This window comes from Harpia harpyja, chromosome Z (assembly GCF_026419915.1).
Source record: "Harpia harpyja isolate bHarHar1 chromosome Z, bHarHar1 primary haplotype, whole genome shotgun sequence".
Taxonomy (NCBI): Eukaryota; Metazoa; Chordata; class Aves; order Accipitriformes; family Accipitridae; genus Harpia; species Harpia harpyja.
Window position 1 is genome coordinate 30,017,973 of NC_068969.1, and position 26,399 is coordinate 30,044,371.

The following is a 26,399-nucleotide window of genomic DNA, read 5'->3' on the forward strand; positions in this document are numbered from 1 at the left end:
TGAAAGGATTATATCATATGCAGATACAAACCCAACATTATGATTGAGAACAAAACAAAAAATATTTTTTAGCAAATTGCCAATGTTACAAAATGAATTCCAAATTTCCTTCTTTTTTTTTCAAAATTTCAGGAATTACAAAATATTTTTGTCTTGAAATAACCTTGTCCATGTATCACTGCCAGAATTGTTGAAGAAACCTTTGCGGCTAGAATACAAACCTCCTTGAAAACTAATTTCAAATCCCTTTGTGACAAATGACTTCTAGCCCAGTATTTGAAAGACATCTATTTTTGTTTTTTTCTGAAACCCAGTCTTCTGTGTGCCATCCTCTAACCCACAGGATATTTTGCAGCTAGACAGTAGGGAACAGAATGAAAAGAAAATGCTGAGCAACGCAAACACTAACATTATTTGGCCATCTGAATTCAGCTAAATAATTTTCAGCTGATTTTGTATGGTTGAACATGTAAATCACCCATCCTGACTGCTGCCAACTGCTGCAGTAGCAGCTGCTCTGCCTGGCCTCCAGACCAGCGCCTTCTCCTCTTCCCAACCACAACAAGTCAGAGGGGTAGAAGTTTCCTGCAACAGTTGGCAACCCACCCTTTGACCTCCTGAGAAGCCAAAACACAACCCCAGAGTGCCAATGATGTAATCGCATCATGCAGATAGGAAACAGAACATCATTTCCCTCCATTGCTGCAGAGAAAAAAAGAGAAAAAACCCCTCAACACACCTTTTTCTGCAAGATCTATTCCCAGCCTTGCTGTAATAGGCTCCAGACTCTCCTCATTCATCTGGATCTAACTCAGGATTTTGTGTAAGAAGAGATGATCTGATAGCTCTCTACCACTTAGTCTGTCCCCAAATCTTCAAGGATAGATTACTGGCTTGCTCTCCATTCCCAAGATAGCCATGAGGGCAGCTTAACCACCCTGATTCTGCAGGTTAAGATTATAGGAAAATAAGACACTTTATCTATCATGCAGCTGTAGGAATCAAAAAATCCTATAATAGTAAGACAGGCATGCCCTCAAGGCTTGGGCTGGGAGAGAATTCAATCCAAAATAAGCTTGAAGAAATCAAATAGGTATTTCTTCACAGTCTCTATGCTCCTGGGAAGAGAACCAGTGATTTTCCTTGTTACATTAACACAGTGGCAAATGCCCACATTCTATGTGTCTGTCCCTACCTTGGAGATACCATGTTCTTCTACTGTTCCTCCCCATCTCTTTGGCTGAAAATACAAGTAAGAGGGGGAAAACATCACTGAGAAGGATCTCCTGAACCATCAGATCCAATATCTACCTCAGGAGTGCACAACTTGTAACATTTTCATATGGTGACCGAATGCCAAACTCCTGAATTAGAAAGGGCAGGAATACCAGTAAAACAATATCTGTCTTCTGGTAGACAACATTGTTAACGTCATTGCTCACAGAGCAAATGGGTTTTCTCAACAGTTTGTAGAAAATCTCTTCCATGACCTTCAACCTTAGATGGCCATTATGCTTCTCCCATAGTCTTTTGAAATGCTATTCTAGGAAGTTCTAAGTTATTCTGAAAAAAGACGAAAATTACTCTCTTCCTTGGTCTGCATTTAGCTAAGTCCCATCTAAAGCCCTGATCCTTCACAGCAACGCTGTGTGCATACTGCAGCTCATACAACAGTATTTTGGTTTTTGACAGACATGAAGTATTTAAGTTCAGAACAAACACAGGAGCATCAGGAAGGGGGATCTTTTCATTCCTACCTCCTGAGCGGAAGCAACACAAACCATTTGTGCAGTAGAAAGTAAGGTATTTATTTGCAACAACCTTACCGTACCTGGAAGTCTAAAGAAACAAACATTATAGGATGTCAGATTAGTCCTCTGTCAGTATTTGCAATATTATTTATGCAGCTGAACAGAGTGAATCACCAGATGACTCAACCTCCAAAACACCATGATAACAGTAAATAAATAAATAAAGCCCTTTCCTCACACCAAGAAATCGCACACATACACACATCCTTACTGAAAAACCTGATTGAGAGCAATTTGAAAAGAAATAAACGCAATTTGAATTTTTTAAAAAACTCATCAGCCCTGCTATAGTTCCCATGAATAGACTGATCTGATTTGTTAAATCTCTTTAACCTTCAAAGATGATTAGGGAGTCATTTTTGTTGTTGTTGTTGTTGCTGTTGCACAAATGGATGGATACATTTCCCAGCAAGTTTTGGAGGCAGGCTGGTAGTAGGTACAATTAATTCAGCACATATCATTTACTGCATCCTCGCTTCTTTCACAGAAATCCTTGCCAACTGATCCCAGGCAGAAGATTGGCTTTGGTTCTGCAAGCAGCTGCTCATCTTCCCACTTTGCTGGAGGTAAGTTGTCACAGTAAAGCAGCTGCTAAAAGAGTGGGAGGGAGACACCAATGAGCAGAAACAATTGTGTTGATAAAAAAAAAAAAAAAGCAAAAAAATAAAGAAGCAGCAATCTCACTTTCTTCAAACAGATTGGATTATACTACATCTTATTTGCCTAAAAAGAAACAGTGTGACCACAAGTTAACCTCAAAATATGTGAACTCTTGGAAACTTACACAACTCAGAAAGCCAACAAAAAAATAAATCTACTGATGAGATATTATTCTACTGATAATGAGTTCTGTGATCAAATTTGACATACTCAGAGATCTGAGGTTCATGAAGATTCAGCACAGATTTAATCTTATCTGATTCTGCTTTAAATGCATTAAGTCTGGTTTGCAAGAGATAATTATTTACATCAACACTGGTATAAGTAAGAGTTCTTAGGCTCAAACTCAAATAAAACAGAAGTGGGGAGAACTCAGAAAAAATCTGGTATCCCAGAAGTCAAGAGATAAAAAAATTAATAATAATCTTTTGTGTAATAGTACTCTGCTGAGATCAATGGTACTGTGTTTAGATGTAAAGATCTGTCCTCATGATTTTACTTGCATAATTAGGCATGACTCAAATATGTCAAGGTAAATTGCTAGCTATCAAGTATAATTCATTGTTTTTTAGAAGATTTTAAAGCTATGGATTTCTAAAAAATAAGCAGAGCCTGAATTATTTTAGAGGATATTATGTGACAGTGACACTCTGCACTTTGTTAAAACACTTTAGAGTACTCCAGAATACTCGTTGCACTCTTATTTCAGAAATAGAATTAAGAAAACCAAAACACCAAAAGGTGCATAATGCTGAACACCTATGGAGGACATACTGCACTCCCAACAGTTTAAAACCACAAGACTGGCTTAGGGACACTTTTTTTTTTTTTTTTTTTTTTTAACATGAAAGCTGTACTGCTCCTCTAATAACATGAATCCAAGAAAGAGGACTTTAAAGAAAAGTGCCAGGTTTTACAAATGCTGACAATACCAAGCAGCTAACAAACCAGTAGAACATTCACATGGGTTTTTGGTATTCAGGCAGTAGGGCAAAGCACATTCCTGCAGTGGAAGAACTCAGTAATCTACATAAAGTAAACTTCTACTCCATTAAATATCGACAAAAAGGAAAGCAGTCCCAGAAGGAGTAGAGGAATACCTGTCCTGACGCTAGAGATTAAATGTGTAATGTGATCCAAGACATGAAATCAGGGACACAAAACTTAAAAACATGGGAAATTTTAAGGCATGAGAGTGTAGGTTAGTATATATAATGATGTCCACAGTCTCAGTACCCCGATTTTCCACTTGTTAATAAGATAATGAAAAAATCATTATAACACAGATGATGAAACATCAAAATTGTGTGATATGTTAGGGTCAGCTTGCCTTCACAAGTCGCACTCTGTGCAAAATGGTCCATCAGATATATGAAGCAGCATCTCTGCAGCAGCAGGACATTGTGAGCCATTGCATCGCTGGATTGAGAAAGTTTTCTCTTTGTATGCCCCTGTGGTGTCTGGGCTTTAACAAAGAAACTGATGATCTAATTCTGGTTACCCCTGCATTCACTCAAGAGATTTTGGCTTTCTTCTGATAGTCAATTGACACCGAAAATGGATGAGCCAATAATTCAGAAATTTTTTTCATACAATAAACTAGTACGTAGAGTTTATTCCTCTTCTTCCAAGTAACAGAGATTGTGTTTTTTAGAACCTCTCCACTATTTTTTGGCCTTGCCTGTTTGTGATCTTTTTTCTCCTAATTAAAACTATTGTTTTGGTTATTTGTTATTTGAGAGAGATTTAATTAAAACCATGTTTTTTTCTAGTTTAAAGGAAGTCTATAATATCTATAAAGACTAGAAGAAACAACACACTCACCAAATCTAAACTGGCACAACTGGCTGGCATGCATATGTATGGTATCTACATTTTCATTAGAATATTCATCTCTCCTTTCTGTCTGATCCTTTTTGCCACAAGCTTAACCTATTTTTCTTTGTTCACCCACTCTGCATTTTTATAGTACATGTGGTTTTTTTTTTTCATTATGTTTCTTGCTTTTAGTCTTAAGAGACATACAAACATGGAATCGATACTTCATTATCAACATTACATTGATTAAAAAATATATCAAAGACAGAGTGTGTAGGTCTGGATATTAAATCAACAATGTTCGAATGAGTTCAAAAACAGACTACATTTGTATGTCATCAATGGGAGTTACCCTCTCCTCCAACCACTCTCAAGCTTTATCACAACCCAGAAAAAAATAAAGAACTGCGCTCTCTCCCCATTCAGAGATGCAAAAGCCACTTACAACTAAATTTCTGAGACAAGAACTCTTGGTATACAAAAGTTAAGTGGTGGGTACATACAGGGCATGCTGATCTGCTGTTAGTGTGTCAAGTGCTTAAGTTTTGTTATAAAAAATCATCAGTGACAACTTTGACCCATTTCTAATCTTTCCTTATTATTTCTTCTTTTTTTTTATGAGTACCACCCACTCACAGTCAGCATGAAGCAGTATCAGCTCTACTTCCCTTTAACTAGCCATATTGAACAAAGAAAGTATCTGCCTTGTTTTTTCCCCCGCTGTACCATTTTACAGAGAGTAAGCTTAATTACAACTGATTTCTTGATTTTCTGAAGTTCGTGTATGAAAACAACAACAGAATTATGACCAAAACTCAGATTTCCCAACCCTCATTTTCATCCTTCCACAAGCTCCTGTTTTCCTTCAGCTCCTCTTCCTCGCCTCATCCCTTGCGTGTGCGGTTGGATTAACTGAGCCTGCCATGACCATGCTACAGTTGCTTTCCTTTTGAAAGGAAACAGTTGGCTAGAAAACATGGGATCTTTAGCAGCAAACACAAATCTGGAGACTTGCAGACCAAGCTTTCATTCCTTTCCACCCCTCAGCCCCTGGATCATGCTGACGCAGCTGCATGGGGCCACTTGGTAAACCATGTCAATGAAATGGCCCTGGATTAACCCTCCAAAAATACCTATTTTGTTTTACCCGGCTTATTTCAACAATGTGATTTATAATATGAGGTCTTCCATGTCACCCCACGTGGCAGAGGGATGAGAATGAACAGCAAGGGAGTGACAAGGTCCTTCACCAGATTTGCCACAGAAGGCTATGAAAATTGCAAATATGCTATTCATGTCCCTGAAGAGTTTTCCATCTCATAGCTTTGCTGCTACGTCTGATCCCAAAGAGTAATTTTCTGCTTTTGTTGTTCATTGGTGACGTCAGATTTCTGTCAGACAGAAGCAGACAAGCTGGCTGGTCTTTTCCCATTTATGTTTACAGGAAAAGTAGCCAATCCTTTAAGAATAGCCAACTCTTTAAAGATTATTGCATACAAATCACAATGAGGGAGACATGAGAAGAAAAAAACTGAGTTGGAAAACAGAAGATTCTAGTCCTGGTTCTGGTTTTAGCACCTCCTGGTCTCAGATGAGTCAACCCTGTGGGAACCAATGGAGGGGAAAGGAAAACAAGGTAGTCTTGTCTGAACAAGAGGCTCACACTTCAGACAAAACGGAAAGAAAGGGGAAAAAAAAACGTCAACGGACTTTTTGAACTCCCAAGAGGACTCAAGGCTAGTTTGATTTAACATTTTAGATGGCATGCAGCTTAATAATTTACCAGTTTCCCAGTGACTAACTGATATCTATTCATAAGGGCTTTGTTTGAGTTCTTGGTCTTGGCAGGTATTTGGCAAGGAGCAGGTGAGTTGAATTATCCTGTATGTGGAAACTCTGAATTCATGGTAATTTACTACCCATGCCACCATATGATAAACAATAGTTTAGCAGTATTTGTTCCCCTTGCCACTAATTTTGTTCTTCCCAAACCATGCTTTGTGTAAATTGATGACAAAACTGGAATACCTTCTACTACCAAAATACATACTATGGAAAAAACCAAAACAAAACAAATACAAATCTTAAAAAAATTAAGTTCTCACTATTTGGCATAACATTTGCAGTAGAAACACTATCAGGCATTGTGGGGGGAATATTTAAGCATGGGCTGCCACATGCCACTGTAAAGTACAATTCAATAACATGAATTCCTTCTTCCCCTTTTTACTTTTACCACCAGCGTCCTGGAAAAAATATCCAAAAGCCCCTTCGACAGCCAAGTATCTAACAAGTATAACTGATGAAAACAAAGCCCTGGAGGTCTACAAGGGATGTTGAATCTGAAACTACAGAAATGTTTAAATCCCAAGCTAATGCTTAGATCACTGAAAAATAGTTCCCAGGTCAACAAAGCTCAAGCTGTTCAAACACCCACTGGGATATTTCCCTTCCCATTAGTGTGCAAACAGGAAGTAAAAAACAAGGGAGGTTGGATCAATGGGCTAGTACAGCACATTGCAACTCTCGCATGTGGAAAGCCCAAGCTGGTGAATACCAGGCCACAGTTTTTCACCCTGTTTGGGCATTAAATGATGAATACTGCCACCATTTTACTGTAAAACAGAGAAAAAGAAAAAAAAATCACTATAAAAACAGACACGTGTATTAATCTGCAGAGAAAACAGAACAACTGAATGATTCAGCTTTAATAATCCATTATATCTGATGATTTTATCATCTTAGGAGATGCGTTTGAAAATACGCAGGTGGGCATTTCTCCTGCACAGTTTCTCCTGTGTGCTCCAGAACTGCTGGGCTATTTTTGAGTGAATTCAGAGTGCATGAGAAATTCCCAATTGACAGCTCTGGAGAATATATTTATCCACAGACCAGGTAGAGGCTAGACAGCAGAAATGAACACTGGCCCCCATCTCAACCCTGACCTACAGGGGCAGGTGAGGAGCAGACTGGTTTGTGTTAGGTTCAAGTTCCATCAGCTGAGGATATTTTTGATTGATTGCTTCTTTTGCTTTGTTTATTTTTATTTTGTAAGGAACTTGAAGAAATGACAAATCTGCTACTGAGGGACATGATGATTTGTCTGAGTTAGGGCAAAGTAGTAGTTCTCCCTCTTCTCTTTTTAAAGTAGATTTTCTGGGGTGCTTCCTCTTCCTTTCAGTTGAATTTAGCTCCTAAGGGTAACCCTGCTGAGATTAAGCTGAGGTAGAAACTTTTGATTATGAAGAAATTGCCAATAACAATTATTGTTGTTACTGCAGCTCCTGTGCAAAGACCATCTCTTAAAACAGTAATTTATGCCCTAAGGTAGTAAGGCCTATTCCAGCACTGATATTAAAAAGTTATCTTTTGCTCTTTTTTTTTTTTCTTCCCTTTTAATTCTGTTGAGGCATTGTCTTGCTCTTCCATTGCCTTTTTGCTGCATCCTAGGCTTGATTCCTCCAAATAAAACAGCTAGTTCTCCAATGTAAAAGTAAAGGAGAAATGTTGGAAGCTTTTAAAAGGAAGATTACAAATTGCTTGTTTACTTGATGTTTTAATTGCATATGAACACACACACCCCTATATAAATTTCATAATGTTTTAAATGACTAAATAAAGCTGAGGTTTTCTCTTTATTAGAATGTAAAAGGTTATTTAAGGTGGTTATTAACTGGGATGCAGATCCCTAATCTCAGCCACAAAGCCTGTGTAAGGTGCAAACAAATTTAAAAGAAAAATATGACTCCTGCCTCAGACAACTTACGACCCAAACAAATTGAACATACTCAGTTTCTGTCACTCAAACCAGAAGCCTTGTCTCATCAACTTACTCCAGGGCACAACCTGGGGAAAACAGTCTGTGAAATAGATTTAATTTTGTTTCATAAATTATTTCTTTTTCTCTCCTGCCCCACGCCCCAATGTGTTTACTAATGAAGAACTGGTAAATAGCAAGGGAAAGTGGATGTATATAGTATCCAGGGAGAGGCAAAAATGTTTGGATGGGAAATAGAACAGATACACTAAAAGTGAAATTTATTTCCCAAATTAAAAACCTAGGTATTTTCTCATGTAAAATCTTAGTAGGTAAGAAGCTCTTGAACAAGCAGCAAAACAGAATGCATGTTTTATGCTGATAGGTGTTTTTAAGTCATATGAAAAAAGCAGAATCTCAAAAGGGTCTACTAGAGATAACATATATAAATATATTAAAAAATACTGCATGATAATTACCCTTGATTATAAAAGAAAAGCATTTATAAGTGCAAAGACTACTCTAGTGTAACTTTCCAACTACTGCGATCAGACATACTTGTGATAATTTGATTCTCAAAATGCAAAGATGTCTTTTTTTTTTCAATTTGCAAATTTATCATCTGCAACTGATCAGAGAATGCCACCGCACTGGAAATACACCATGTACCAAATTTAATTCTAGTCAATGGGAAAAGTGGTCTCCTGGAATTACAATGCTTCACATTATGTTACATACATTTACATTCAATTAATTATCATCTTTTTTCTCAACACTGTAGAAAATATTACTTTGTTCAGTTTTTAGACAAATTTCAAAATAATTTTAACCCTTGGTATCATTCTAACATCATTTTAACTCACTCTAAACTAAAAGTTATTATAGCCACATACATTAGAGTACAAGTGAGAAAGTAGTAAGGTACTGGATAAAAATAGGAAAGTTACACAGTAAACATTAAAAAGAGTAGTAACGCAAATTATTTTCTTCTTTGTTTACATAAGCAATGGAAGAAAGGTGGAGAGAGTTAGTGGGCTATTGCTTTCACCCCTAATGAAGCACGAACTTGTATTTAGCACTTAATCTGAGTTTATAAAAGTGTATATAATATAGCAATGACTACTACTTAACGTTTACTGTATCTGCAAGAATGGAGCCCTGCCCTCAAACACAGGCAACTGGTTTTGCCTCCTTTTCAGCAATGATTGCCAATCCATACTTTGAGAAGTATTAAAGAAAACCCAAAAATCTCATGGAAAGTAGAGACAAGAGAATGGATAGGTCTGGTCAGTGATGCAAGAGAAATAAAAGACCAAAGATATTTATTAGTTTTGAACCAAACCAGAAGCTGACAGACCTGTTCCCCTTCCTCTAACCTAAGGCTAATGCAAAGAAAAACAACAAGAAAATCAACTTCTGTAAAGAATTTCTTCACTGTATTTGTATGGGTTACTAGTTATAATTGAAGATTATTTCTTTCTTTTTTTTTTTTTTCTTGGACAATAACACTAGCAAACAGCAGTTTGAAGACCTATGTGGAGATCCTTCAGTCTATTTGGAGAATACACTGTAATGACTGATAATTCTATTACTGAATACATTAACTGGTGAACGAAGGATATTTTATGTCACAATTTAGATTCCTAAATCAGAAAGTCTCACAAACTGAGTCAGCTCAGATTTTCTTTTAATTGCTTAGTTATAACTGACTCCAGGGCTTCCTCAAGGATAACCTTTTTTCAGTGTAAGATTTTCTGATGGGAGAAGCTGAAACCTGCCTGAATTTCCAGATGCATGATGTCTTACTTGCAGTAGCTGACTGCCAGACACATGGAAGCACCAGACGTTTTGATAGTATGTGCTCAGGTTAACTGCTCAGCATTGGCACAGCAAGTGTCCTTTTGCCAGGGAACACTGAATTTTGCTGCACAAGCACTGCACAAGCATGGTACTTTGTAGTGAAAGCCTTGTCTTCACAAATTTATCCAACGTTTCCTGAAACTATTGAACTGTCAGCACTTTATAAGATACATGTGCGCATTCACATATTTCTGTAATTTCAGACAGAAGCACGGCAGTCCTGAACAAGTACGTATTCTGTAGCTCCCAGTCTCAGTTTACAAGTCTCATTTTAAATCAAAGCACAGTGACCGTTCTTACCCTTATCTCATGACTTGCACAGTATTAGCAATGGGTTCACAAATTGATTCAAGCAAAAATGTTCCAATTCATCTGATCCAGTTTCGAGAAATTACTAACAGGTCTCATCTAACACTCTCAGGTATGGTCTGCATAATATATATCATGTGATTTAAAAGGATTACAACATAAAATCATAGAATCATAGAATGGTTTGGGTTGGAAGGGGCCTCTAAAGACCATCTAGTTCCAACCCCCCTGCCATGGGCAGGGATGCCTTCCACTAGACCAGGTTGCTCAAAGCCCCATCCAACCTGATGTTGAACACTTCCAGGGATGGGGCATCCACAACCTCGCTGGGCAACCTGTTGTTCCAGTGCCTCACCACCCTCACAGTAAAGAATTTTTTCCTAATATCTAATCTAAATTTACCCTCTTTCAGTTTAAAACCGTTATCCTTTGTCCTATCACCACACTCCATGTTAAAGTGTCCCTCCCTGTCTTTCCCCTTTAAGTCCTGGAAGGCTGCAATAAGGTGTCCCCAGAGCCTTCTCTTCTCCAGGCTGAACAACCCCAACTCTCTCAGCCTGTCTTCACAGGAGAGGTGCTCCAGCCCCCTGATCATCTTCGTTGCCCTTCTCTGGACCCTCTTGAGCAGCTCCATGTCTTTCTTATGTTGGGGACCCCAGAGCTGAATGCAGTACTGCAGGTGGAGTCTTGCCAGAGCAGAGCAGAGGGGGAGAATCACCTCCCTCAACCTGCTGGTTACACTTCTTTTGATGCAGCCCAGGATATGGTTGACTTTCTGGGCTGTGAGTGCACATTGACAGGTCATATTCATTTTTTCATCCACTAATACTCCCAAGTCCTTCTCCGCAGGGCTGCTCTCAATCCACTCATCGCCCAGCCTGTATTTGTGCTTGGGATTGCTCTGACCCATGTGCAGGACCTTGCACTTGGCCTTGTTGAACTTCATGAGGTTTGCACAGGCCCACCTCTCAAGCCTGTCAGTGTCCCTCTGGATGGCATCTCTTCCCTCCAGTGTGTTGAACACACCACAGAGCCTGGTGTCATGGGAAAAGTTGCTGAGGGTGCACTCAGTCTCACTGTCCATGTCACCGACAAAGATGTTAAACAGCACCGGTCCCAATACCGACCCCTGAGGAATGTCACTCGTCACTGGTCTCCACTTGGACATCGAGGTGTTGACCACAACTCTTTGAGTGTGACCATCCAGCCAATTCCTTATTCACCAAGTGGTCCAGCCATCAAATCCATGTCCCTCCAATTTAGAGTCAAGGATGTCATGTGGGACAGTGTCAAATGTTTTGCACAAATCCAATCCACCGTTTCATTAATGTTACTGATTCAGCCATGAATCGCTCAGATTCTGTGCAAAGGTCTTTATTCTTTTGCAAAGGCAAAAGGCAAAAGGCAAAATAGAACCCAACCTCATACCTCATCTGTTTGTTCTGGGGTTTTTTTTTCCCCTTTTTTTCTCAGTCTAAGGGATTTTTAAAACTTTTGGTATACATAAAAGTTAGTTGCTATCCAAATACAATGGAAAGAAATTTAAATCCCTAAAATTTCTTGGTCTTCAGATCTCTGTGAAAATTCTTACAAGTGAGATTCACACCCTGAATGGGAGGACATCTGAGCCATCAGTACTGTCATTTGCCCCATCAATAGCTCTCCAAATATCTTTGTGCTCATTCGTAACCTATTCATATGATCTACTAATTATTTGACAGTTATAAACGTACATACTGCAAAATAAACCTCATCTGAAATTGACATGGGTATCTGATACTGCCACTTTTTAGGGTCTTTATTGAAAACTTTATTGTAATGCTTTTTAGATATCATACTTTCAAACTAAACTAAAACAAATTTCAAAAACAAGAGGAATGCCTTGGAAATGCAACAGCACATGACTGTGTGGCTGCTGTAGGTTTTTAGAAATGTACTAGAGAAAAGTACTTGATAATGAGTAGTCCTAGATTTTCACACTAGACCAAACCAAGTGACCCACATTTGCTTTATGCTCCTCTGTATGTCAAGGTATGAAGTTCTGTGCAGCTGGATTGGAAAAGTCTGAATACTCTTTGGATCCTTGTAGGTCTTCACTGTCTGAAATTTGAACCAACCAAAATTGCGTCGTGTTTCTTAAAATTATGTGTACATACGCATAATGATACTAACCAAGGTTGTCATAAATAGATGGCACAAATCCAAACTGTCAAGAAAGATGAGCTGAAAAAATGGCCGTCATGATCCAAGGTAAAGGAGGAGGCTGAAGAAGACCTTCTGTTACAAATGCCAGTGTATTCCATTGGCACAGTCAATGCACTAAAAAAAGATTCTGAAGGTCAATAGTTTTTGATCTTTCCAAATTATAGATTGGACAATAAATGATCTAGTGACACAAACAGTGAAGGAAATTGAAGGCTAGGAAACTGTTGTTTCAGTACAGAACTGATGAAATAACAATGAATTTTTGGGGTCATTTCAAAACCAGTATGATACGTGAGAGTAAAATTCAGGGCTTTTTTAAGGTCAAGAATAAACAAAACTGCAGTAAGCGTCCAAACTTGGTATTATGTATTTTGTTACAAGATGAAAGAATGCAGATTTTAATACAGTAATTGGATTGCTGGCACTGTTGCAAACTGACTTGTATATAGGTGTATTGTAATGAAATATGTTTTCAGAAATATATAATTGAAGTGTTTGAAAAAGATGTACTTTGTATTTGATATTGACATTAAAAATTCAAGTGTTGATTATCAGGTGAAATTCTATGCTTGCATTCAAGTTCATTATGAAGTAAAGACAATATTAAGTAGCTCTTTAATGATAAAAATTACTTTAACTAGATTTCTATATAATTTTATAATAGTCTATGACTAATTGTGAAATTTACCATTTTGCCATGACTAATGTGTGAAATCTGTCATCTTTCCTCATGATTTACATAAGGTCCTAATAAGAAGTACAGAAAGCTGATAATGTGACATGAATAGTAGCTTGTATTGTATTTGCTCACTTATTTTATAAGAGGTACTGTCATTACATTTTGTTAGAGCCGTTGGTGTACCTATGATATCTCCACTGAAGTGTCTCAGAAGTCTGCTTTTACTAACATGACCAAGCATATCCTTGTCTATTGTTCTGAAAATTATATCAATTGGTGTAATGCTATCGTAAAAGAAACCATCAAATACACTCTCAAAGAGGAAGACTGTTGAGTTCTTTAGCCTCCCATAATTAGACAATTAATAGACAAAGCCTTCCACAAAAGCAAGCATTTTTATATAATCTAGTTAGTTCTACTCATTACTTAGAAGGAACTCATTATTTCCAGACTCTTACATTATGTTGGAAAACCTTAAGAAGTTGTAATTTAGTTCACTTCTAGGTATATTTCTTCCAAGCACAGGCTGGACAAAACAGACAAGGTAGTAAATTAAATTAAAAAACAACCCTGAAACTACCTGACCTATCAGAAACAGTTTTGGTGGTGATGGCAGTGACGCTATTTGAACCCCAAATTTCCTGGTTTTAAATCATGAATGCATTGTGAAACACATTTCTGTGATGGTCTTCAAAGAGAGAGAAAATATGTCCCTTAAGGTGGAACCATTGCACGTTGATATGGAAAGTTATGATGTCTTAAAGGACTTATGAAGGTCCCTAAGTCACATTGATATAAGCATTTCAAAATCCTATTCCAAGCTGCTCCTTTTTCCATTATAAAACTGAAGGGACTCTATCAGCAAATTGTGTCCCCAGAAGTTTCCCTCCCAATGGAAGGTAGTTATCAGCAGCACCTACAGAAAATATGTCATGTTGTTTCTTTTGTAAAAAAAAATAAATATATGCATCTTGCAAAATACAACAGTGTATCAAGGGGTTTGGTATACAGTATATCAGAAGCATCTACCAGGGACACAACCTAAGATATATTTTCTTTAAGGGGAATTAAATTTTTAGCCCTGAGCAGTGGTGACAGTGCTCTTACAGAGATATTAAGGTAACGTAATTGCACTTGGAGACACCTTATATCAGTAGCTGGGAAAATGAAGAAAAATCCAGCTAGCTTTAACAGACTGAGGAAAATGAAGGTAATAATGCCTTTGAATCATAATGAAAATTAATTTTAAAGGACATAAAGATTTGCTGGACAGGAAGAAAATGCTTGGCTCAAAAAGCCTGTTTGCTGCTTTGTCACTGTACCCTTCAGTGTCCTCCCCTTTCATAAAAATGTCTAGCTGTCTCTTGCATTTATTTATAATGTTTGCTGTGACGATCTAACTTGGCAACTTGCTTCATATACTTACAACACTGGCATTATTAAATAATTCTGCCTGAATTCCCAACTTTTACCACTAAATTCCTGGCATGTGGTCCTGGGTCCTGTTTGCCACCCTCCACTGCAAAAATCTGTGTGCCACTATTTTTTTCTCACCTAATGAAACTCCTTCTTTTTTTTTTTTTATTTTCCCCTGTAATATCATCTCAGCATTTTATCTTCACTGAAAAGAACATGTTTCTCATGACAAACCTTTCAGACACTTGTCACAATATTCTTAAAACAGGAAATCATTTCAGTTGTCCCCCAAAGCATCATCTTTAAGGTAAGGTGGAAAGATGGTAAAAAAGTGATGTTTTATACATAGCTGTTACTGATCTGTCCTCAATTCTCTGTTGGTGATACCTCTTAGAAGTTCTCTTACCAACCAACTGCTCAGCCATGGACTCTGTACTGAAGAGATTTTTTTATTATTATTTTTCACAGTCTGTGTTAAATCCCTTTCTTTTCCTTATACCACAATTCCTCTTTAATATGTATGTTTGATTTTGAGGCATTAACCACAGATTATTTCACATTTACAGGTTAAAAGTCCCTCACCTTGCTACTTTCTTCCCTTCAGAAAAATGGTTGAATTTTTGAGGTTTTTTTGGTGCTGTTTTCCTGTACATTTTATACTTATATTTATTTGTTGATAATAGTACTTGTCCACAGCAGGAACTGTATAGATATTATTTAGGGTATGGCAACTGGAACATGAGGCTATATAGTCAGGTAGATAGATCAGTGCTAGTGAAAAATGAAAAAATAAGTCAGCTAGATTCACTGTGGGGACCATGTGAGAAATTTTACATAAGGTAATTTTATGAGTGAATGGATAAACTTGTAGAATCATTATTTCCTTCATTTGCTGAAACAAATAATTTTAGAAAATTCTACGGTTGGATTCATTACTATTACCAGTGAAGTTACTGTTACTGATTTCAGCTGTACTGCACTCAGGAAAGCTTGTACTGAATTTTGTCCCCCAAAATATAGCTTCTGTTTGTCAGTAGGAATCTAGTACCCTATGTTGCCCCTATCTAATAGTTACTGTCTTTAAAGAGTATTACTGACTTAGATTTTGAAATAAGTCATAGCTAAGGGAGTCCAGAGCATTTTATTTATAATTTCATTTTCATGTAGCAGCAGTGTCCAGAGGGTACCATATAAAGGATAAAGGGATAATAAACATATGTGAGAACCCTGCATATTTTTCAAAATATTATTTCTGTGATATTTGATTGTGACCAGAGAATCTTTCTGCTGACATCAAGTCCCACTTCTCTAGAGTTGTTATTAAATTATGGCTACTCCATTACTTGCTCACCAGATTTTCTCTGTTCTTAGAAAGTGAAATTATTTTAGAATCTACAGACTGACTTTCTGACTGCCAATGAACAATCCATTGACAGTTCAGAACAAAACTGTTTTAGAACATTGGAGTTTGTAACAAAGACTGACAAGATATTTTATTATGTGCATAGGTGGCACATGACTCCACTGGAAGCTTTACAGAAATTTCATTCCTCTACCTTCATCACCTCTAACCTGTGGATGATGAGAGGAGATTTCTGGCATGTACTCTGTGATTTTTAGGAAACTGGTTGGTTCTAGGAAATGGTTCTATATAAAAAAATGGAAATATTAGAGGGAAGTGTGAAAAACACTGTAAAAAGGCCCAGGTACCCTTATCAGAGTAATATGCAGAGTCATAGAAAAGATATAGAGCCTGAAAAAAAAAAAAAAAAAAAAGGTCTTGAGGACACCTGTTATGGAAAGTTTTATTTTTATTTTTCCTAACTAAAACTGTAGTATTATAGGATAAGTGGATGTCCACGTTGATTTACCACTGTCTCAATTATCAATGGGAATGTACCAGTTTACTTATGCAGGCTGGGTTTTGCATGCTACTCTGTTTTCTAGGTAGACTTATGTCAGGTCCTTAAAATGGATCAGTTACAGAACAAATGGGTATTCACAAAAAGCTTCAGAGTCAGTTATATATACTCTATAGTGTAGATGCATTCTCCAGGAGAAAAAGATCTTGTATACAACTGTATCAGCAATTTTTCCTATGGGGAAACCCACTGTCTCATGGTCCCAATAACAGTCTTACGGTCAAGTATATATTCACTGAGAAACAGGAATTCTTGGTAAGAGATTTTGTATATATTTTAGAAAATAATAGAAATTCAATAAGGAATGTAGACAGGAGATTAACAGAGAGCTGGCTGAGCTATAAACTGCAGCACTGTATCTCTCCTGAAAATATGTTTTAACGAATGACCCCTTTTCTGGGGTGTCAGACGCTGATTCTCAGGTAATATTTAATTTTTCATAGGCTCATAGTGGAAACCACAGTCTAGCTCTGATGATCAGGAAGTCTGGTGAGGTTCATTACTGTTGGTATTTAGATACAAAACAACATTCCTAAATAATTCAGCCAAACAAAGAACCAACTGGATCATAATGTCAAGAGTTCTTCTGTTGACAAAGAAAGTCAATGACGCTGCAGATTTTCTGACACTTAGTGTGTTGATTGACATGATACTGTCATTATTTCCACCATATATTTTGAATTCTCTGGGAAACATAAAAGAGTATGCAAATATTCTCCTTCATGCTTTACAGGATATAGCATTTATCCTCCTAATGCTCCAGCCAAAATCAGCACCTGGATGAAGAGCAGCTGGCTAAAGCTGAACCCAGGAAAATTAATGCCAGTTGGAAAAGGGAAGCTCTCAGAACTTGCCTCTTCAGTCCATAATACCTGCCCCCAAACCCTTAAAATCCTAGTTATCATTTTCCCCCATTATCAAAGATTTGGCTCTTTTACAGGGCTCTTCATATATATAGCGTTTCCTACTCCACTTTTTCTAGCAGTCCTATAAAATATACTAAGAATGAAATTGCCCTGCTTCCTCAAGGAGTATTTTTTCTCTTTGCTTGTGTATTTTCCATTAACATTAAAAGGACTTACATACTCAGACTGAAAAGAAAATATATCCATTTATTGTTTAACTTTCATCTTAACTGTCACTGTCCTGTCAGACAATTTCTCTTTTCAGATTAATTATCACTAGTGTTACCACTGTCTTATTCCTAGTTTGTTTCTTCCTTTCTATATTATCTTTCCTGCTCCATTAAGTCCCATTCAGTTTACTGATTCAATACTAACTAGTGCAGTAACAATTTTATATTTGCTTTTAAAAACATGCAGCTCCACTGGAGACGAGTCACTTGGTCTTTTCACCTCTAGTACAGAACTTAGAATTTCAGGCTCAAACTTATGTTGTTTTACTTTTCATTTTTATCCGTAACGATCATCTTTTCACCAAAGAGAGAGATTATTGAAAGGATGATACATTTTGCCAGTGTATCTAAGACAGCATCTATAAAGAGCTGAACAGCAAATGCACCCATTGATACGAGCAGCTCCTGTGCAGTGCAGTTTCCCAAGAATCCCCACACAACACAAGAACGGGACATGTCACACCAGTTTACAGAGTATTTTCATTCCTTCCAGTTCATATTTTCTTCACACACACTTTAGTTTAGTAGCCTGCAGTCTGTAGAAGCATGTACAGTCTTTTCAGGGACTTAAGACATCCAAGGGAGCCTCCCTTGACTCTCCTCAGTAGCATGGTCTGAGACATCATTCTGCTTGAAAGCATCTCAGCCCAGCCCAAAAAGATTTTACCTTCTGAAAAAAGACCTTCATGATTCAATGTAGCAGTGATGGCATTGCTCCCTCCAATAGTGGCTGTTCACATCCATCCTGATCTGCTACACAGGAAGCTCAAAAATTGTGGAGCAACCAGTGTGAAGTTTCTGGGAGTTTGGAGGAAAAAGAAACATACCTCAATGTCACTTTTCTCCCTCATTTCTCTCCAATTTGAAAAAGAATTTCTGATCCTTATGTTTGCCTCATTACCATAACAAAAATAAAAAAAACCCCCCAAACTTAACAAGCTATCAACAGCTGTAAAAATGCTAGGCATGTAAATGAAATTATTTTTCTTTATGTGCATGAGAAAACTCAAATATTTAAAGCATGTTTTGTATCATTGCATAGAAAGCAAAAATGTGGAGATAAAGCATCCTGGATAATAAAATTCCTAGACTGGACACAACTTGTTTTGTAAATTTGCATATATCTTAGTTTCCAACTAAGAAAATTAATGGCATAATAGTTATCTGCTTTAAAAAGACACATAATTAAATGTTAGTGTAGCTATGAAATCAAGATTCAGAACAGCTGAAGAACAAAACTGGGTAGTGGGACATGTCTCAGGATAAATTTTCTTTTTTTCTCCAGATGTACTATGGAAATTGGCCTATAGTTATAAAAGTAGTAATGTGGCACAACAGGGACGGATCTGTAATATGAAACTCTTGATGCTGGGGACCCAAGCTGCACATGAAATGTGTTTTGAGGGGTCTAGTTAAGATTAGCTCAGCCTGGACTAACTCTGGCTTGTATTTTTGGATTGAATGACTGTTAGTAATGGGAGTGATTTAGATGTTCTCCTGAAGCTTGTTTTCCATTTCGTTTCCAGGGAATAGGAATCCAGTCTGTGCCCCCAAGACAACTCCACAAAGTAAACCCAAGTGCAGAAAGTGGGGATGATTAACAGATATACTTCAAAAGCACACTCCTGAATGTAAAATAAAATGCTAATCTAGACATAAGGCTGTCCAGAGAGGTTGTTGAATATCCATCCTTGCACTAATCAAAACTTGACTGGACAAGTCCCAGAGCAACCTGATCTAAGTTGGCTTGCATTTGAGAAGGGGATTGGACTAGCTGATGTCCACAGATCTCTTTGAATCTAATTTACTCAATGATTCTGTGTGCCCCTGATAGATAGAAGATATTGCAGTCATCTCATTAGAATCTTTTACATATTCAGTGGTGCAAGAATTCATATATAAACTGTGTTATGAGTTCAATTTGTTGAAAATTATTTTCATACTTTCATTCTTTCTTGATTTCATAGCTATACAAATTTTGATTTATGAAACCATTCAAAGTGTACTGGTGAAAATTTCCCTTCCCCCCTCATTTATATATTACTACAGAAACATCTTAATAAAAAAAGACTGAGGAGTAATTAAAAGGAAAGCATTCTCCATACAGACCTCACTGACAAAAAGTGGAAAGGATCTTTAACTTCACCTTATATAAGAGGAATGATCAATGCTTTTTCAAGCAATAGGACTAATTAATTCAAACACCTAACTGGGTATATTTATTATAGCACAAAGATAAAATCTTGGGGAGCAAAGAGAGATTGAAGATGGAACCCAAACCAGAGACAATAGCACTGCATACTTTTCCTCTGTACACCCTTTCTTAGAAATAACAATTTCTGATGAACTGTGCCTGGTGATGCTGTCTGGCCACTAAACATAGAGTCGCCACTAAAGTGTAGCACCTTGCTGTATTCTGTGAAGTGGATACTCAAAATGTGGTACTACACATGAGCAAATAGGTGGGTAAAAACTTCCCTACTTTGCACAGTCCCAAGAATATCACATTGCATAATTTCCAGCTGTGAAGGAAATGACTCAATATATGTTTGTATAAACCTGCATGTTTAAGTGTTGTGGTATGTAAGAGGTAAGAGTACATTGTCTTTCTAAATCCTTTTTTCTTCCTCAGAGAGAAAAAATAAATTGCTAAACTGTGGTATCATAGTGGAGGATAAGGTGGAACACAGAAGATTATCTGATAGTTTTTTCCCAGGGACTAAATAGCCATTACTTAGGGTACAGTTTTTTTCCAGGGACTAAATAGCCATTACTTAGGGTACTGTTTGCCATCAGAAAACAGCCAGCCAACTATGCAAACCAGCAAGCTACTTTGACCTTTCCCTCTTTGGTCCTCAGGGAGGCTGATTTTTTTGTTCGTTTGTTTTTTGTTGTTTTTTTTTCTTTTATAGGAAAACAATTTTTTTTACTTTTTTTTTTTTACACCAGACAGATACATATCGCAGCTGCTGGTAAACTGACCATGATTCCCTGTATTATATTCCCCATGGAGCCCTCTATAAGGGAAAACCAATGATTTTGACTTTTCAGGTGTAGATTTGCCCTTAAATTATCTCTTTTGTCATCTTAGCCCATACAGCATCAATAACAGAACAAAGAAAAAAAAAGGCAAAAAACCCCCATGAAAACACCTAGCGTCATATAAAGCTGGGAAGAACAGATTCTTCTTTTAGGCATCCATTAGGAATTTAACTTGGCAATGTTTTTTGTATTTCACTTCCACACTGCTGAGAGAAATGTATAAGCAGTAAAACTTATGAAAAAATGTGCTGTAATCTCATTCTGATTTACTTTTTTCAGTTCATTTTGATCCAGAAAGTACTGCCTTTTTCCTGTCCCACCCTTCCTTCAGTCTGTGCCCCACTCCTAAAAGCATCAGGTAGTCAGTTTAATTAAAGCAGCTCCACTGCAGAAGGGGATCACAAGCAGGATGCAGGAATTGACACGGATGTCCAGGTTGAATAGTGACTGCACAGTTGCACTTAGGGTCAAATGGGTGCTTAGTGGAAGAGACAGTGCTGGACTGAAAAATGCTGAACATTCAAGAAAATGAATAATTTCCAATTAAGGAACTAAAAGAGGTTGAAGGCATGAGTTCAGGCCTAGAAAACAGGTCAGGGAGTGGTGGGATGGGATGGCAGAAGTACCAACAACTGGACAAAACCTCACTAACTCTTCTGTCTAGGGAACGGGTCTTCCCTTTGGTGTGTTCATACTGACGCTTCCCCAACAGGCAGTCTAATGAAATAAACTTCACTCCTAAGAACTATTAACTGCTATTGGGAAATAGCTTAGAAATATCTTTTCTCAATGCTTTGAGGGATAAATGGAAGAGAAGCTGAAGGGTGCATGAAGAGGACAGATTCAACAAGTTTTGAAATTTGCTGCAGGAAGGAAAAGAGAAGAAAAAAATCTGCTAGCATCAGTCTGTTGCTCTTTTGTCTTTTCCTCCCTGTTCTATTATTTGATTAATGACAAATTGTGTAGATGACAAATAATTTCTTATACTTAACTGCCAACATTTTTATTTTTATTTTAAATATTCATAAATGAATTTAATGCTCATGTATGTGGGAGACTAATAACATTAGCTAGAGCCAGACAAAGTTTAGGCAGGCATTGTGCAAGATTTTCCACATGGCTCTGCCAGAGCAACTAAATCTTTATCTTTAACACTCCTACTAATATTCCAAGCACCGGCTCCTTTTGTTTTGCAGATGCGAGAAAAGCCGCACTGGTCTTAAAAATTGTGTAGATTAAAATAACAGGAATTCACTGGCATGCTAATACCATGCTTGAGACCAGGTGACCAGAGGTCGATGGATGTTTGAGGGAGGGTTCTTTTTGTGTTACTGGTCTCTTACACATGTGGTCAGACCGTGCCCGGTCCCCATGTAGGGCAAGGTGAATGGAGCTGGAAAAAAATATGTGGCTTTCTTCCTGCTTCCCAAAAGTTTGGGCAGCTCCAGCTTCTCACTCCTCAACGAATCTGCTTACATCCCTCCAGGGCACCTACCTTCTCAGACCTCCCTCAAAGACAAGGAGGCGACAAGGACAAATCAGGACTTACTTTAACAATCCTTCAGTAATGGTCAGAATTCCTAAACCTCTAAAGACCATTTCTACAATCTGTAAAAGATCATTCCAGCAGGGCTGTTGCGTGTGACTGGTAGAACTACCTGTTTCTGCATGGAAAGCTGTTTACAAAGGGCGAATCGGATGTGAACGAAGCATTGCAGTGCATTTCTCCTACAGAGGATTATTAAGATTGGCTAGTCTCCTCGTATCTACATAGAGCTACCAGAAGGTCTTTATATGTGCTGCAGAAACTGAGTCATAAAAATCCCGACCGATGGTGGGAACCTCTAATGGGTGAGAGAGCAGCAGGAATCTGAGACCAGTATCATCCCATTAGCAATATTTAATCTTTTCAGTCGGAACAATTAGAGCCTTGAATCAGCTACAAAGACATATTATGGGTAGGAGAATCAGATGGCTGGTAATGTGAGGGGAAAAGGATGAAAGAGGAGAGAGAGTGTGAAAGAAAGACATATTGAAACCAGAATAATTTTGCATTCAATGAGGCTCTATCTGCCTTACACTTGGCAGCTATTTATATATTCCCTGTTTTTCTTGAATTTATTAATGATCGAGAAAGAAACCAAGGAAATATAGTATACAGTATTGTACAGACTCCATAGCCAGGTCAATCTCACCATTGTAAAACTAAAATAAAGGCAACAAGCCCTGAGCAGTGGCCAAATCAAAGACTGAACACCTGGATCTCATTTATTATGAGTTTACAACTGAAAACAAAGTCTTGACTTTTATAGCTTTAAATTTTGTGACTCGTCCCAGCAGCTCATAACTACAGTTCCCCATCCTGACCAACCCAACAGCAACAGAGCTAAGAAGAACAAAAGCAACCCAAAGAGATCAATATAATGAACCTCTTGCTCTTGGGTGTCCCCCTGTCCTGGCGTCTGAAGTCAATGCCAACATTTTAAACAAAAATAAACATAAAATAGAAAATATGACAGCAACAAAACTGTTGAGCTGCTTCCATCCACCCCCACACATGTAGTGATAAAACCAAAATATGACAGAAATATTTACTCTTGGCAGGGCAATGTAGCTTTCTCATCCTGAGGTATCACAGCCCCACAAAGCATTTTTCTGTTAGTAGTACTCTCCCCCTGCCCCTCTGAGATTCTTAAATAAATCATTGTACTGAGATGCAGCCATTTTGCTCTTTGGTAGGAGCCTGATTTTCCCCAGGTGGATACCAAAAGCTTTCCTGGGGAGAAGTGAGGAGTTTCAGGGAGGATCAGAGCCTGGATTTCTAGCTGTGCAGGAAAGTCTGAAACTCTAAAGCAGAGTCAAACTTCAGCACTGAAAAAAAATCCCACGGAATGAGAATTTTGAGGTCTTATCTGAGAATCAAGGGCGGGGGGGGAACCAACAACAAAAAAAAAAATCCCCAAAGAAAGAAAGAAAGAAACAAACAAACAAAAATGCCCAGACCAAACCAAACCCCGTGAATGTGGTATTTCAGCATAAACCGATGAGGCATCCTAGGTTGCCCAGAGACCTGATAACCTGCTCCCAGGCTCTCTGCCATACAACTGGGTGCTTGGCAGTACCAGCAGCCAGGGCCCCTGCAAGCCTCTCGCATCTGCAGCGGGGAGCCTGGAAGCGCTGGGAGCCCTGACGCGAGCTGGGTCTCCCAGGGCTGCCAGGCAAGCTGTTGGGTGGTGGGTGAGCTGGCAGCAATCCTGCCGGGTTTCTGTCAGAAAATACAAGAAGATCTGCATGTTTCCAAAGAACATTTAAATGTCGTCAAAACAGCATTTTCCAGCACAATAATTTTTCCACCATGAAATTTCTGTCTCTCCATTTGTTAGTGTCATTATGCTTGGTGTTGGGGGATTTTTTCCACCCTGTAGCTGACCAGCCTTGCCTTTTATTTGCTGTCTCCAGCCTCTCACTGCTTTGAGGCACAGTCTGCACAGAGGACAGTGAGGAAACATCCACTCCTGCATGCGGTGCCAAAGGAAGGACGTTTCCTCCTCCTCCTCCTTGCCTTGCAAGTCACCTCCTCAAGCACCATATTTAAACTCTAAATTACCACATGCATACTAGCATCCAACAAAAGGCCAACAGAGTGAAAAAGTGAGTTAAAGTGTCCAGCTATTCCTAAATCAATTTTATAATGAATTTTGCTCAACACATACATTACTGCTTTAGCAATGATGTTCTCTGCCATGGGGTTGACCAGAGACATACTCATCAATCTCAGTTTTAGCAAAAGATACAAAAGAAAAAAATAAAAAAACACAGAGAAAACTATTAATGTTGGATTTTCCAGGGAGAGAAAAATATTGTTGCATGGTAGTTGCAATTGTAGTAACGTAAAATAATACAATTCTTGAAATAAAAAAGAACATTCATATAAAGAAGTGATAGCTCCCCATTACTCTTATATTGACTTACATAAAGACATCATTCATATATGGCATTCCCTGCTACAGGATATTATTGTGGCAAATACTGATTTCTAAAGGATTATTTCTGTGAAGAGTATCATTAAGATAAAATTACAAGGGATACCAATATTCATGTTTATGACAAATGGACTACCTGCTGAAGAAGAGAATACGTTTCAAATTTTAGTAGAAAAAACGAAAAAGGTAGCTTGGGAAATAGGAAATTCTGATTCTGACACTGACTTCCACAGCCTTGGGCAAGTCACCTGAATTCTGTCTGTCACGGAAACAATGATTAACTACCTCTTTTGGCTCTTTGAATGATTGATTTTGTTACTGATTTTAAAGTGCTTTGATAATGAAATCTAAACCCATAAAAATCCACTGTGTTATAACAATATTAGAGGTTTTATTTCCTTCCAAAGCATCAGATGCTGACCATCATTATAACACAGAAATTACATATTTTTTAGAAAAGACACAGAATGCTCATTTATAAGGCAGTTTTCAGGTTTCCTGTTTCCCCAGCATTTGCAAACAGATAACTTCCACTATAGGAACTCTTGCTGTAAGAAAGACAACAGATATTTACCTGTCAAAATTATTGCTGTGGCAGAGTTCGATACAGATGTAGTTATACCACAAAGATGTTGCTTCAGCAGACATGAATTATATTGTTTGGGAGTACATACAAACTTTACAGCAAAGGCAAGTTTTTGCCTAATAAAGCTTTTGGTACTGTCTCCAAATGTTATCATCTTGCAAACCTAATTTTCTGTCTCCATTTGCTATTTTACAATAAAATCCCCTCCAAAACTGCCATCCTCCGAAGGTGTCTGAGCAATAAGCAGAAGAAGAAACCAAAAGCACAGGTAATCAGGTACGAAGTGGGCCAGAATCTGCTTTTACTCAGTGCTCCTTCACTGATGTCTTCACAGTTTTTCCTCAGTATTTTATTACTTTTCTGGACTGTTTCATCATGGCACAAATGTTGAGTTTCTCTCTCACACGAGATTATCTTGTTATAGACTATCTGGTTACTGAAGCTCCTCGACGAAGAACAATCTTGTTAATAGCTTGCCTGCTCAAAGACATGTCACTTCAAATCCATCTTGTATCTGGATCTCAGCTACATATAAATGCCCTCATCTGCAGCTCCCCTTCTTTAGACTGATGATGGTTTTTCTGCTTTGGAGTCAAATGTCTCACAAAAGACTTACTCAGCTAGTGGAATTTATTTCACATAAAAACAGTTATACAGAAGTTTTATCTAAATGACCATCATCTTTCTTTCTATAAACCTTATAGTTGCCATTTTTGCAGTTTTCCTTGAACACTGTAATTTATTAAATTTTGACTGAAGTGAAAACATAGGTCAAAAACATTTCCTACAGATCCACATATGCAGGGAAAATGATGTGAATATATCTCCTCTGAAGCATCGTCTGACTTGGGGAGGCTTGTGCACATAGTTCAAGGTCTGTGAAAACTCCAGGTGAACACTATTCTCTCTGTTTTCCCAGACATAATGGGGAAAAATAATACATGCTTTGCCCCTACAGCCCAGTACACCTGAAGGCAGTGCTGGATGTTGGGCAGCTGTTGATGTCTGCACACTCACACATGTACAATCCTGCTGTGATTCTGGTATTATTCCCCAGCATTTTTAGTGGGACTAAAACCATACATCTGTAGCATGACCGTAAGCAGCTAAGTTGGGCACTTGCTCAAGGAGTCTTTGTCAAGAACTTTTCTTTCACAACTTCCTTTTGTAGGTTATTTCTTACAAAGATACAATGGATGATCATGTTATTTATCAG